Raw genomic sequence first — 10,415 nt, forward strand, 5'->3', positions numbered from 1 at the left:
AAGATACTTGCTCAATGTGCCACGTAGTGGGACTAAATCTGGAACCATGTATTTAGGAAACCAACGCCTTACAACGCAGTCATACTTGCGCCTATATGCTCATTATCTATAATTTCCAAATGAAATTTCAAGAAATATGAAACACGGGATACTTACGAAAAAAGTCACCATAATCGATATTGTGTATGAATGGAAATCTGCATAGAGCAAGCTCTGAGCTTTGGGATGGCAGATTTCAACCTGCATTGAAACTATTTCACTTCCATTGCACAGCTGTCTCCCTTGATAAAGCCATTTCTGGAAGTTTTCTACTTAGACTAAATGTATTTAATATTGCGTGCTTTTTAGCATCACAAACCAAGGTTTTAGTTGACTTTGAACCAATTCTGTCGTTTGGCCTGTTAGAAATTGCAGCTTATTCTCCAACAAATCACACCCAACGATCTTTGAAAAGACTGATATTTGTAATAATTAGATAAACTATGTCTAAAAACCAAAAAGAATGGGATCGTCATGGGTCTAATGCTTTTTCATCAGAGCTGATATGGGGTTAGAATAATATACAAAATTATTAGCAAATGAAGGGGGGGCCTCTCTGCGGTCGTTTAATCTGCTAAATATTGCAGCTAAATTTTGTAATCATAATCTTAGTAACGAAGTTCACATACGGTTGTATTAATTTGCAGGGGGATGGTCACAGCTGGAATGCTTTGGATCATATATTTGCTTTATTGGGGCTGACCAACATGCAAAATTTAAAGTGGACATCTGCTAGGTATATCAGCCAAAACTCTTTCAGTTCACTTCCTTCGAAAGAAAGGGGCGTATTTTTCGGACAATGTATCTTAAATTTTAGATACATTATCTGAAAAAAGTGGGATAGGCATGATTGGAATGTCTTAGTTAGGACTGACTAAGGGTATTCGTTTGATATCTAAACTTAATACCTAAAAAAAAAAAAAAATCTAACCCTTTTTTCTCCCCAAACACTGCAGTAACCACATTTAACTCATTTGATACCAACCCATCTAAGACCCCTCCTGATTCTATAATACATACTCCCTGTTTTAAAATTAACTAAAAGCCTTCCGTCAACATTTCATGTTAATTGATGCTCCAAACACCATCATACTAACGCCAAAATTATTTCATCAAGTTCTTCATTATTTTTCAAAATTAACCAAAACGAAGTCTGTGTATTTCAATTGTATGAAGAAATCATATTATAGAAGTGTAAAATACTTTTGCCAAATATGCTTATCTCTAAGTGTTATTAGTTTCAAATAATAACAACTCAACGTTTTGGTCTTTCTTTAACTCTTCTACATTGGTCAAATAGCTCTATTTTTTCTCATTAAAAACAAACAAATATTGCTTTTTCATGAAAATACAATTACTTAGTAATAATCGTTGTGATTGAGGTTTTCTATTCATTTTCAGTTCATTGTAATTACACATTTTTCTTTTCCTTTTCTTTGTACTCTTCCCTAAACTATTTACGAAGAAGGACTTAAAATTTTATGTATATATTTAACTGAAGAAGACCATTGAAAAAGAAAAAGGGCTCCAGTGTATCAGAATTTAGAATAAAACCTTTATGTATACCAATGTAAAAAAATAATAATAAATAAAAAAGAAATCAACCCCTTTATCCAATGATTGTGTAAAGTGGTTCTGAAACCAAGATTACGTTTAGTTTCTCCTTACGAGAAACTGGTGGTATATCCTTTTGTCTGAAAACCTTTTGTACAAAAGTCGAACGCATTGTGTGTAAGTGTGTGTAATTGCAGTCGTTTAGAATATAATGCTAAAGCATTGCTCCAGTATGACTTTAACCATGCTGACTGCATCAAGATTTAAAGAATGTATTTAACAAACACCAATGTTAGCTTATAAATGAAGGGAAAAAAGCTTACACCTCAATACGTAGTGTAAAATTTATTCGTATATTTATTTAAGTTTTGATCACAACTCAACTTTCATGCTCTAAGCATATATAAATTTAAATACACAGCCGAAAGTTCTAATAGTTTCATGCTATTATGATACTAAAACACGCCATGTCCAGCATAAACAGCGCCCGAAAGATTGCTTTTAAAGTAATCTTTCGGGGGCTGTTTATGCTGGACAGCAAGAAAATGAGATAAAAAACATGGACAGGTTTTTTTATCGAATTGGAGACAACCACCCGCTCTGGATTGAGTTGCTGTCTCACAAATTTTGATATTTTCTGTTATTTTGTTCTAAACCAGTTGTATTTGATGAGCTTTCTGTAATCAGTAAGGATGAGGAGCTTAGTTTCCTTGATTTCGTTAGAGCCTGAAGATACATGCCGTAATTTATGAATATACCCGTTCAAGTACCATAATAGCATGAAACTATTAATAACTCTTTCGATTTATCTCTTGCTTGATGGACTTCTTTTATTATTCTACCTCTATTCGATCTTTAAACTATATATATACACACACATTCTCCTCGATTTTCGGACGTTGGGCAGCTGCGCGTACATTAACTATGACAGCATCTGGTAACGTAGGTCTCCATCAGACCCAGGCATCCACTACCTGCCTTTCTGTCTCTCAGTTGCTTTTGAATGAAAAGTGTTGAAAAATATAAATCTGACATCCGACCAGATCGACTTACGACCTGTCAGTCGGTCGTAAGTCGAGGAGAAGGTGTATATATGATTTTGTATTAAGTATTATCTTCCTGTTGTGTTTACTGAATAATGTGTGTGCATATTCTCGTATATTGGCAACTTAGTACTAGAACGAAAAGAGGCCGCATTGCGATCTAGAGTTTGTGTGTGTGTGTAGATATTTGTCTTACGTATATAGTTAAGTTGACCACTTAGATTTTCATTACAACAAAACAATCTTCAGATGACATCCATTAAAGGCATTTCAAATGTTACTGTAATACTTAAAATAACTTTTTTTTTTACTGAAGCGCTTTCTGCGAAGAGCTACTTTACTATATACTACAACATGGTCATAACCGTGGTGACTAAAAAAAAGAAAACGAGCTGTAGAATCTATTTACATATATGCACGCGTATACTAGTCATTGAAACAGTGTCTATTACAGCTTCGTGCATATGTGTGTCTGTGGAGAGAGAGAGAGAGAGAGTGAGTGAGAAAGAATGTGTCCCTGTATCCCCACTCTTCTTGACGCTGAATAGACCCAACTGGATTTTTAGCTTGTAGAATAACCTACATTCTATACACCTCTTAGCATCTGATGCGATTCCATTTGATAGGGACCTAACCGTTTTAAACGCATCGTATGAATGTTGAACGCCTTCTATGCTACATTTGAATGTTTTCAGTCCTTCATCGTGCATATGGTATCTTTCAGTCCCTTTAAAATATCCCTATAGTGCGTATATATATATATATATATGCACACGCACACAATATACATATATATATATTAAGTATCTATGTACATATATAATTTGTATACATTGTGGTTGTGTACACGTAATCACACACACACACACACACATGCATTATATAAATATACTTTTTAAATTAACAAGGCAACCAATGGTTTCATGCTGACAAGACTTCTACAGTTATCCATTTGAGGATGTTGGTGCTCTTCTTCAAGTGGATCACTTGAGTAACTGAGATCTTGACATGAAACCCCGGGATTCTTTGTTAATCGGTGTTTAGTACTCATTTTCACTCTTCGATATCAGCCTGTGTTTTATATATATATATATATATATATATATATATACACATGCACATATATTGATGGCAGCACTTCAGCATGAACTTAACCTTCATGAGTAAAGCAAAAGCTGAAGATTAAAATTGGTATATCTGCTGCTCCAAATGGAGAGATTGTAATTTAAAATCTTCAACTCAAATCACTTTTCTTGCAAATTTTTTTTCTGTATTTAATTTTTGTTTGCAACTGTCATATAGCTTATATTCAATGTAACAGAAGTAGACCAAATCAGTTAATGCTATCCATGAGGCAGTTTCTGCTCTCGACTAATTCCCAGTGATGCAAAAAGGATCAAATCCTTGATGTGAAATCATAATTGAAATTAAAACATTTTTTTACAACCAAATCTTGTTCAGTTGACTATTTGCTCGTTTCTCACACAATCTAGGACAAGTTCTCTGTCTATTTCTATTTGACTCGCTCTCTCTCTCTCTCTCTCTCAACAGCTTTTGGCTAATTGTACATTACAGGATGAAGTATAAATTAACAAATTGCGTTCGCGGCACCTGTGGATTGCACGTAGTCTCATATTTTACATTTTCAGTCATTAGACTGTGGCCATGCTGGGGTATCTCCTTGAAGATTTTGGTAAAAACAAATCGACCCCATTATTTTTTTTTTCCTTTCTAAGGTTATTCTATCGGCATTTTTTTTTTTTACCGAAGTGATATAGGGACGTAAATAAACCAGTTTCAAGCGGTAGTGGTGTACAAACAAGGATACACACACACTTAAGCGAGTGCTGAGGGCGTGATGAAAAGTTCTTGACTTTAAGGGTATCACGAAATGCTTGGTTGGAAGCACAACCTTCCGAGTTCTTTTGTAGGGCTTATAAAAAAAGGAAGGACCGCTGCAATAAGTGCGTAAATTTGAGGGCTTATACGAACTGAAGGACTGCTGCAATAAGTACGTGAATCTGAGAAGGGAATATCTCTCTATATAAACGGCAGTTTGTCTGTGCGTGTTTCTGTGTGTCTGTTTGCTTGTACCCTCACCCTGACCACGGCTTTCAACCGATTCTGATGAAACTTGACACACACATAGCCCAATGTCATAATTCAAAACTAACGCAGCGAAAATTTTGAAAAGTTCCCCCAGTTCTGAAAAAAATCGATAAATTCGACATGGGGTCGAGAATCAGAAACACAAACCACAGACTGTGTAGGGGACGGAACTCCACCTTTTTTAACTATCAAAAAAAATTTACCATTTTTTTCCATTTTTTTTGCTATTTTTTGGCTATAACTCTCTAAAAATGCTTTATAGTTATTTCCCTTACAAACCTGAGCAACGCCGGGCGATACTGCTAGTTTTGAATAAATTCATAATTAACTGATACTCTTGTATTTTCTTTTACCAAAAGCCAGGAACTGTTCGGCACCCCTTCGTGTGTGTGTGTGTATACACGAAGGAGTGCTGAAAAAAACCTGGAGGCCCAACCTTCCGAGTTCTTTTACAGGGCTTATGAAAACCTGAAAGACCGCTGCAATAAGTATGTGAATCTGTGAGGGGAATATTTTGAATAAAATCATAATTAACTGATCCGCCTGAATTTGCTTTTACCCAAAGCCAGGAACTTTTCAGCACCTCCTCGCACAGTGAGTTTAGAGGGAGCATTATAGTCATGTGTCGTGAGGGATTCTTTAGGACGTGAATAAATGTAACTGAACAAAAGTTTGAAGAAAATATTGGCCATTTTCCAAACTTTCTAGGGGCAAGCAAATAAGAAATAATATTACAGTCTAAGGACAAAAATGGTGTCATGAAATAATTATAAACAGCAAACTCTTTATGCCCTTGGTGTAAAATGACTTGCTAAGTAACACTCAGTATAATAGCCATCCGCGTAGAATTTACCTGGTAGCTATGGCACCATTACGACAGGATATTGATGCAATTCTTCAAATGGTTAAATATTAGGTTGTCCCAAAAGTTCGTAAACACTTGCGAAAATTGAATTTTTACTCGCCAAGTACTAACAAAAACAACAAAAATTATTCCTCAAAATAAAGACCATTATTTTCCAAGTCTTTCTACGAACTATTGGGACAACCTTATAAAAAGAATCTGATCTATCCGAAGCTCATCATGGAATGCTATGTTACGACCTACATGGCATCTACATAATCCGAAAATGTGGAGAGAGCTTTCGTTCAGCTCTTTCGAAAAGATGAGATAGAGCTGAGCGGAGTACCTTGTAAGAGTGTTTTAATGTCAAAACAAATAGCATTCTCAGGCGTACTACCGGTTATACATTATTTAAATATTGAAGAGATTGAAGTACTTTGCTATCAGCCTATTATGTGCTGTGATTAGGAGAGATTGTAAACACATAGATAGAACTGGCGCATGACCTGAACATTGAAATACGTAGCAAGGCGTAAATTATTTCGTATGCTTGTCATCAAGATGGCAACAATGCACTGACAAGTGATCGGAAAGATTCCTGACTGCTTCTTTGGAAGTTTGCTTCCCAAGCGATTGGTTCCAGGTTTAGTCTTCTACAATAGCTACGGGCCGATCAAAGCATTGTGAGTGAAGTTGGTAGACGGAAACTGAAAGACGCCCGTCGTAGATACGTATGTGCGTGTGTTTATCCTCCATCACCGCTTGACAACCGGTGTGTGTGTGTGTGTTTACGTCCCTGTAACATAGCGGTTCGGCACAAGTGAACGATAGAATAAGTACTGGGTGGGGGGAAGGGGTTGGTTCAGTTCTTTCGACTAAAAATTCTTAAAAGTGGTGTCCCAACATGTCCACAGTCTAATGACTGAAACAATTGAAAGAAAGATATAAAACAAAACTTAGGTTAATTCTATATTATTACTCCTTAGTATGTGAACACTGCTGTATTGACGTTGGCCCTCAATGCAGCTTGACCTGCCATTTGTCCTAACTTGAATGCATTGTATACACCATGTTGCTGGAATTATAGCTGCTACAATGTCACCAACGTTATTATTTACTCTGAATTTTTCCTGTATTAAATCTTTTCTTAACTTACAGGAGTAAATTATAAGCTGTGCGGTTGAACTTGTTTCGGAACTACATGGTTTCAGGATAGAGGCTACGGCGCAGCACCTTAGGCAAGGGTGTTTTCTGTTACAACCTCGGGTCAAACAAAGCTTTGTGAATAAAAATTTGGTTGATGGAAACGAAAGTGTGTGGTCGGAAATTCATTGGGAGTAACGTTCGGGTTCTTGAGGGATCAAATATATTCAAGGGTCGGTTAAAAAGTGTATAGGCTGACCAAGAAATTTTCATGGAATGTGACCAAATGAGGTTCATTTATCGGCATAATCCTCCTTGCGGTTCATACACTTCTTCCATCGGTGTTGCAGTGCTTGGACCCCATTGGCGTCGAAGCTGTCATCCTGTTGGTAAAAAAACAAAGCCATCATTAAGATAATGGTTTCCAGCCAAGTGTTCTTTCCTGTTAGAGAACAGATGATACTCAGATGGGTCTCAATCAGGAAAATAAGGATGATGATCAACCAGTTCAAAGCCACAGTCACGCACAACAGCCAATGAAACCAAGGACTTACGTGCCGGAGCGTTATCCTGATGACACAAGACCACTTACGTCAGTTTTCATGAGCTTTTGGTCATCACAGCCTTTTGTAACTGCTTCAGCAAGTTGGCATAGCATTCTCCCTTGATGGTGTGACGCTTTTGATGGTGGTCAATAAACACAATGCCTTTCGCATCCCCAAAACCTGAAGCCATCACCTTCCCTGCCGATGAAACGCTCTTGGCCTTCTTTGGAGCAGGTGAGGAAGGATGTTTCTACTGCATGAATTATCTCTTTGTTTCTGGCTCAGAGTGATGAACCCAAAACTCATCCTGTGTTAGGAAACATTCAAAGAAACCAACTGGATCTGTCTGAAACAATGTCAGCTTTTCCCGTGATGTGATTAGCCTGATGCGCTTTTGATCACGTGTCAGAAGACGTGACACGCACCGAGCAGAACCCTTTAACAAGGTTCACAACGTTGCACGCATTCGAACTATTTCATCGATCCATTGGTAACTTACACCCACATGTATCAAAGGCATTGAAAATTTATTCATATTCATTGTGTAGAATATTCTCTATTTTGTCACGGGATACGCTAATGAGCATTGCCTATTTGATTTATATTGTCAATCGTCTGTCATGTAATAAAAGCGATCAATGTATTCCTCGGGGGTGGCAATTACAGGACATCCAGATTTTGAGTGATATTCAAAACTACCACTTCCCATCTTAAATTCAGCTGCCCATTTTTGAAATGTTAATAAAGCTGGAGTGTCATCTCTTCATGTAGCAACCATGTCAGCATGAATGTCCTTAGGGGCTAAATCTCTTTTTGGGCAAGTACTTGATAACATCACGGTGCTAAGTTTTCTCCATTTTCAAGAAAAGACGCTACTAGTTACATTTGAAGTCTTCTTTGAAGAGTCAGATATCAGTTTACCTGGTATGAAAGAAAGCTGTTATTAATAAGAAGAGTTGAAGTTAATGCATGCAAGAATTCACAACACTAGCATCACTCCTTCATAGTCAGCCCGTGAACTTTTCAGTCTATTCTCCTTATGTCAAATGATCGACAATCAATAAGAGTGAGAAAACAGAGAAAAGTGATGAATATCAAGTTCCTTGGACCACCAGAAAGCTTCTGAACACCAAAAAGAGATAAGAGCCTTGATTCACTGGACACCATATGCCAAGAAAGAAAAGGCCTTGAGCACTTGATAACAATCGGCAGACTGAAAGAAAGAAATCAGAAAAGACAGAGAGAGGGAAGATCTTGGATAGCCTTAATAGCTTACTTCAGTTAGACCGCCCGTATAATGTGCTAAGTTGGGGAACAGAAGAGCACTGTGTGCTCTTGACAGAAGGGCACTAAGCGCTTTTGACACAAGGACACTGTACGCTTTTGACATAAGCGTACGGAAGACCATGATTATGATTGCTGACGCCTGTTGCCATGGCACATAATATGAGACGAAGTGAGAGGGATGTTTGTGTGTATATGTGTGCGTGTGTGTGTTAATCCGGTTTAACACCATCACCTAACCCTTTATCAAGGTTCACAATGTTGCACGCATTCAAATATTTCACCGATCCATTGGTAACTTACAACCGCATGTATCAAAGGCACTGAAAAGAATCATGTGTAGGCCTTGCTTTCTGTCCGTGATGAAACAATTAGAAAGCTCTCACCTAAGGTATTTAATCAAATACAAATACACAAATCATACATCTGTGTGCACCTGTTGCTCTCCTCTCAAGTAAGAATAATATTTCTCCACTTGTTTCAAGTAGTGACTGATGAAGAATTAGCTACGAATTTTCTGTTATGATGTTGCGAAATTTTCTGTTTGTTGCGCTTTTGTTAAATTTTTGAAATATATATATATATATATATATATATATATATATATATATATATATATATATATACACAAACATACATATATATATATAGACATAGATATAGATAGATAGATAGATAGATAGATAGATAGATAGATAGATAGATAGATAGATAGATAGATAGAGATATATGTATATATTATACATAGACATACATATATACATTTATGTATATACATACATATAAGTGTGTGTGGATATATCTATATATATACTTATGTATAATATATATATATATATACACACACACAAACACAAAACACACCTCTCATATAAATAAACAAACGGCAAGCTGGCAGAATCGTTACTACGCTGGACAAAGTGCGTAGTGAAATTCCTTGCCCTAAGTTCTCAGTTCAAATTCCATCGGGGTCGATAAAACCTTTTGTGATAGGAAAAAATAAGTAACAGTTGAGCACTGGGGTGGATGTCATTAGTTATTCCCATCCCACAAAATTCCCGTCTAATACTATACTGATTTTTTTTTTCTTTTTGGCGTATTTTTACTCTTACTCTTTTACTTGTTTCTGTCATTTGACTGTGGCCATGCTGGAGCACCGCCTTTAGTCGAGCAAATCGACCCCGGAACTTATTCTTTGTATGCCTAGTACTTATTCTATCGGTCTCTTTTGCAGACGGGGACGTAAACACACCAGCATCGGTTGTCAAGCGATGTTGAGGGGACAAACACAGAAACACAAACATACACACACACACACACACATACATATATACATATATACGACGGGCTTCTTTCAGTTTCCGTCTACGAAATCCACTCACAAAGCTTTGGTTGGCCCGAGGTGCCACGCAGTGGGAATGAACCCGGAGCCATGTGGTTGGTAAGCAAGCTACTTACCATATAGCCACTCCAACGCCTATATTTGGGTGTATATTTAATATAATCAATCCTTTGTGCTTAACTAGTATTTATTCCATCGAACCCCGAAAGACGAAAAGCGAAATCAACATGGTTAGGTGAGGAATTTGGACGGAGAACGAAAATGGACACGAATAAATGCCACCACGTTAATATCAACCAGAGTTCTCTGCAAGCTCTGCTGCTTGAGGTCATTCTGATTATTTTAATAATGCATTTATTGTCTACCAAACTTCAGACTTCCATTAAAGGTATTTTCAAAATAATGACTTTTGTACAGTCACACAAACATACATTAAATATACAAGTTATCCAATTGCACTTGATAACCTGGCGGATTCTGTTTACCTGGTCGAGTGTTTGTTACGAAATAAT

At 36.9% G+C, this 10,415-nt stretch overlaps 1 long non-coding RNA gene across 1 annotated transcript in view; it reads left to right on the forward strand.

Annotated features, from left to right (window-relative positions):
- The first annotated feature begins 123 nt into the window (after window positions 1–123).
- Window positions 124–10,415, forward strand: part of LOC118764846 — a 15,286-nt gene continuing 4,994 nt past the window's right edge. Inside the window, exons 1-2 of the long non-coding RNA XR_005000670.1 lie at window positions 124–3,672; window positions 7,161–7,166. This is a non-coding gene — a long non-coding RNA (uncharacterized LOC118764846). The remainder of the gene's footprint in view (window positions 3,673–7,160; window positions 7,167–10,415) is intronic.

The sequence above is a fragment of the Octopus sinensis genome, linkage group LG9 (genome assembly GCF_006345805.1).
Source record: "Octopus sinensis linkage group LG9, ASM634580v1, whole genome shotgun sequence".
Classification (NCBI taxonomy): Eukaryota; Metazoa; Mollusca; class Cephalopoda; order Octopoda; family Octopodidae; genus Octopus; species Octopus sinensis.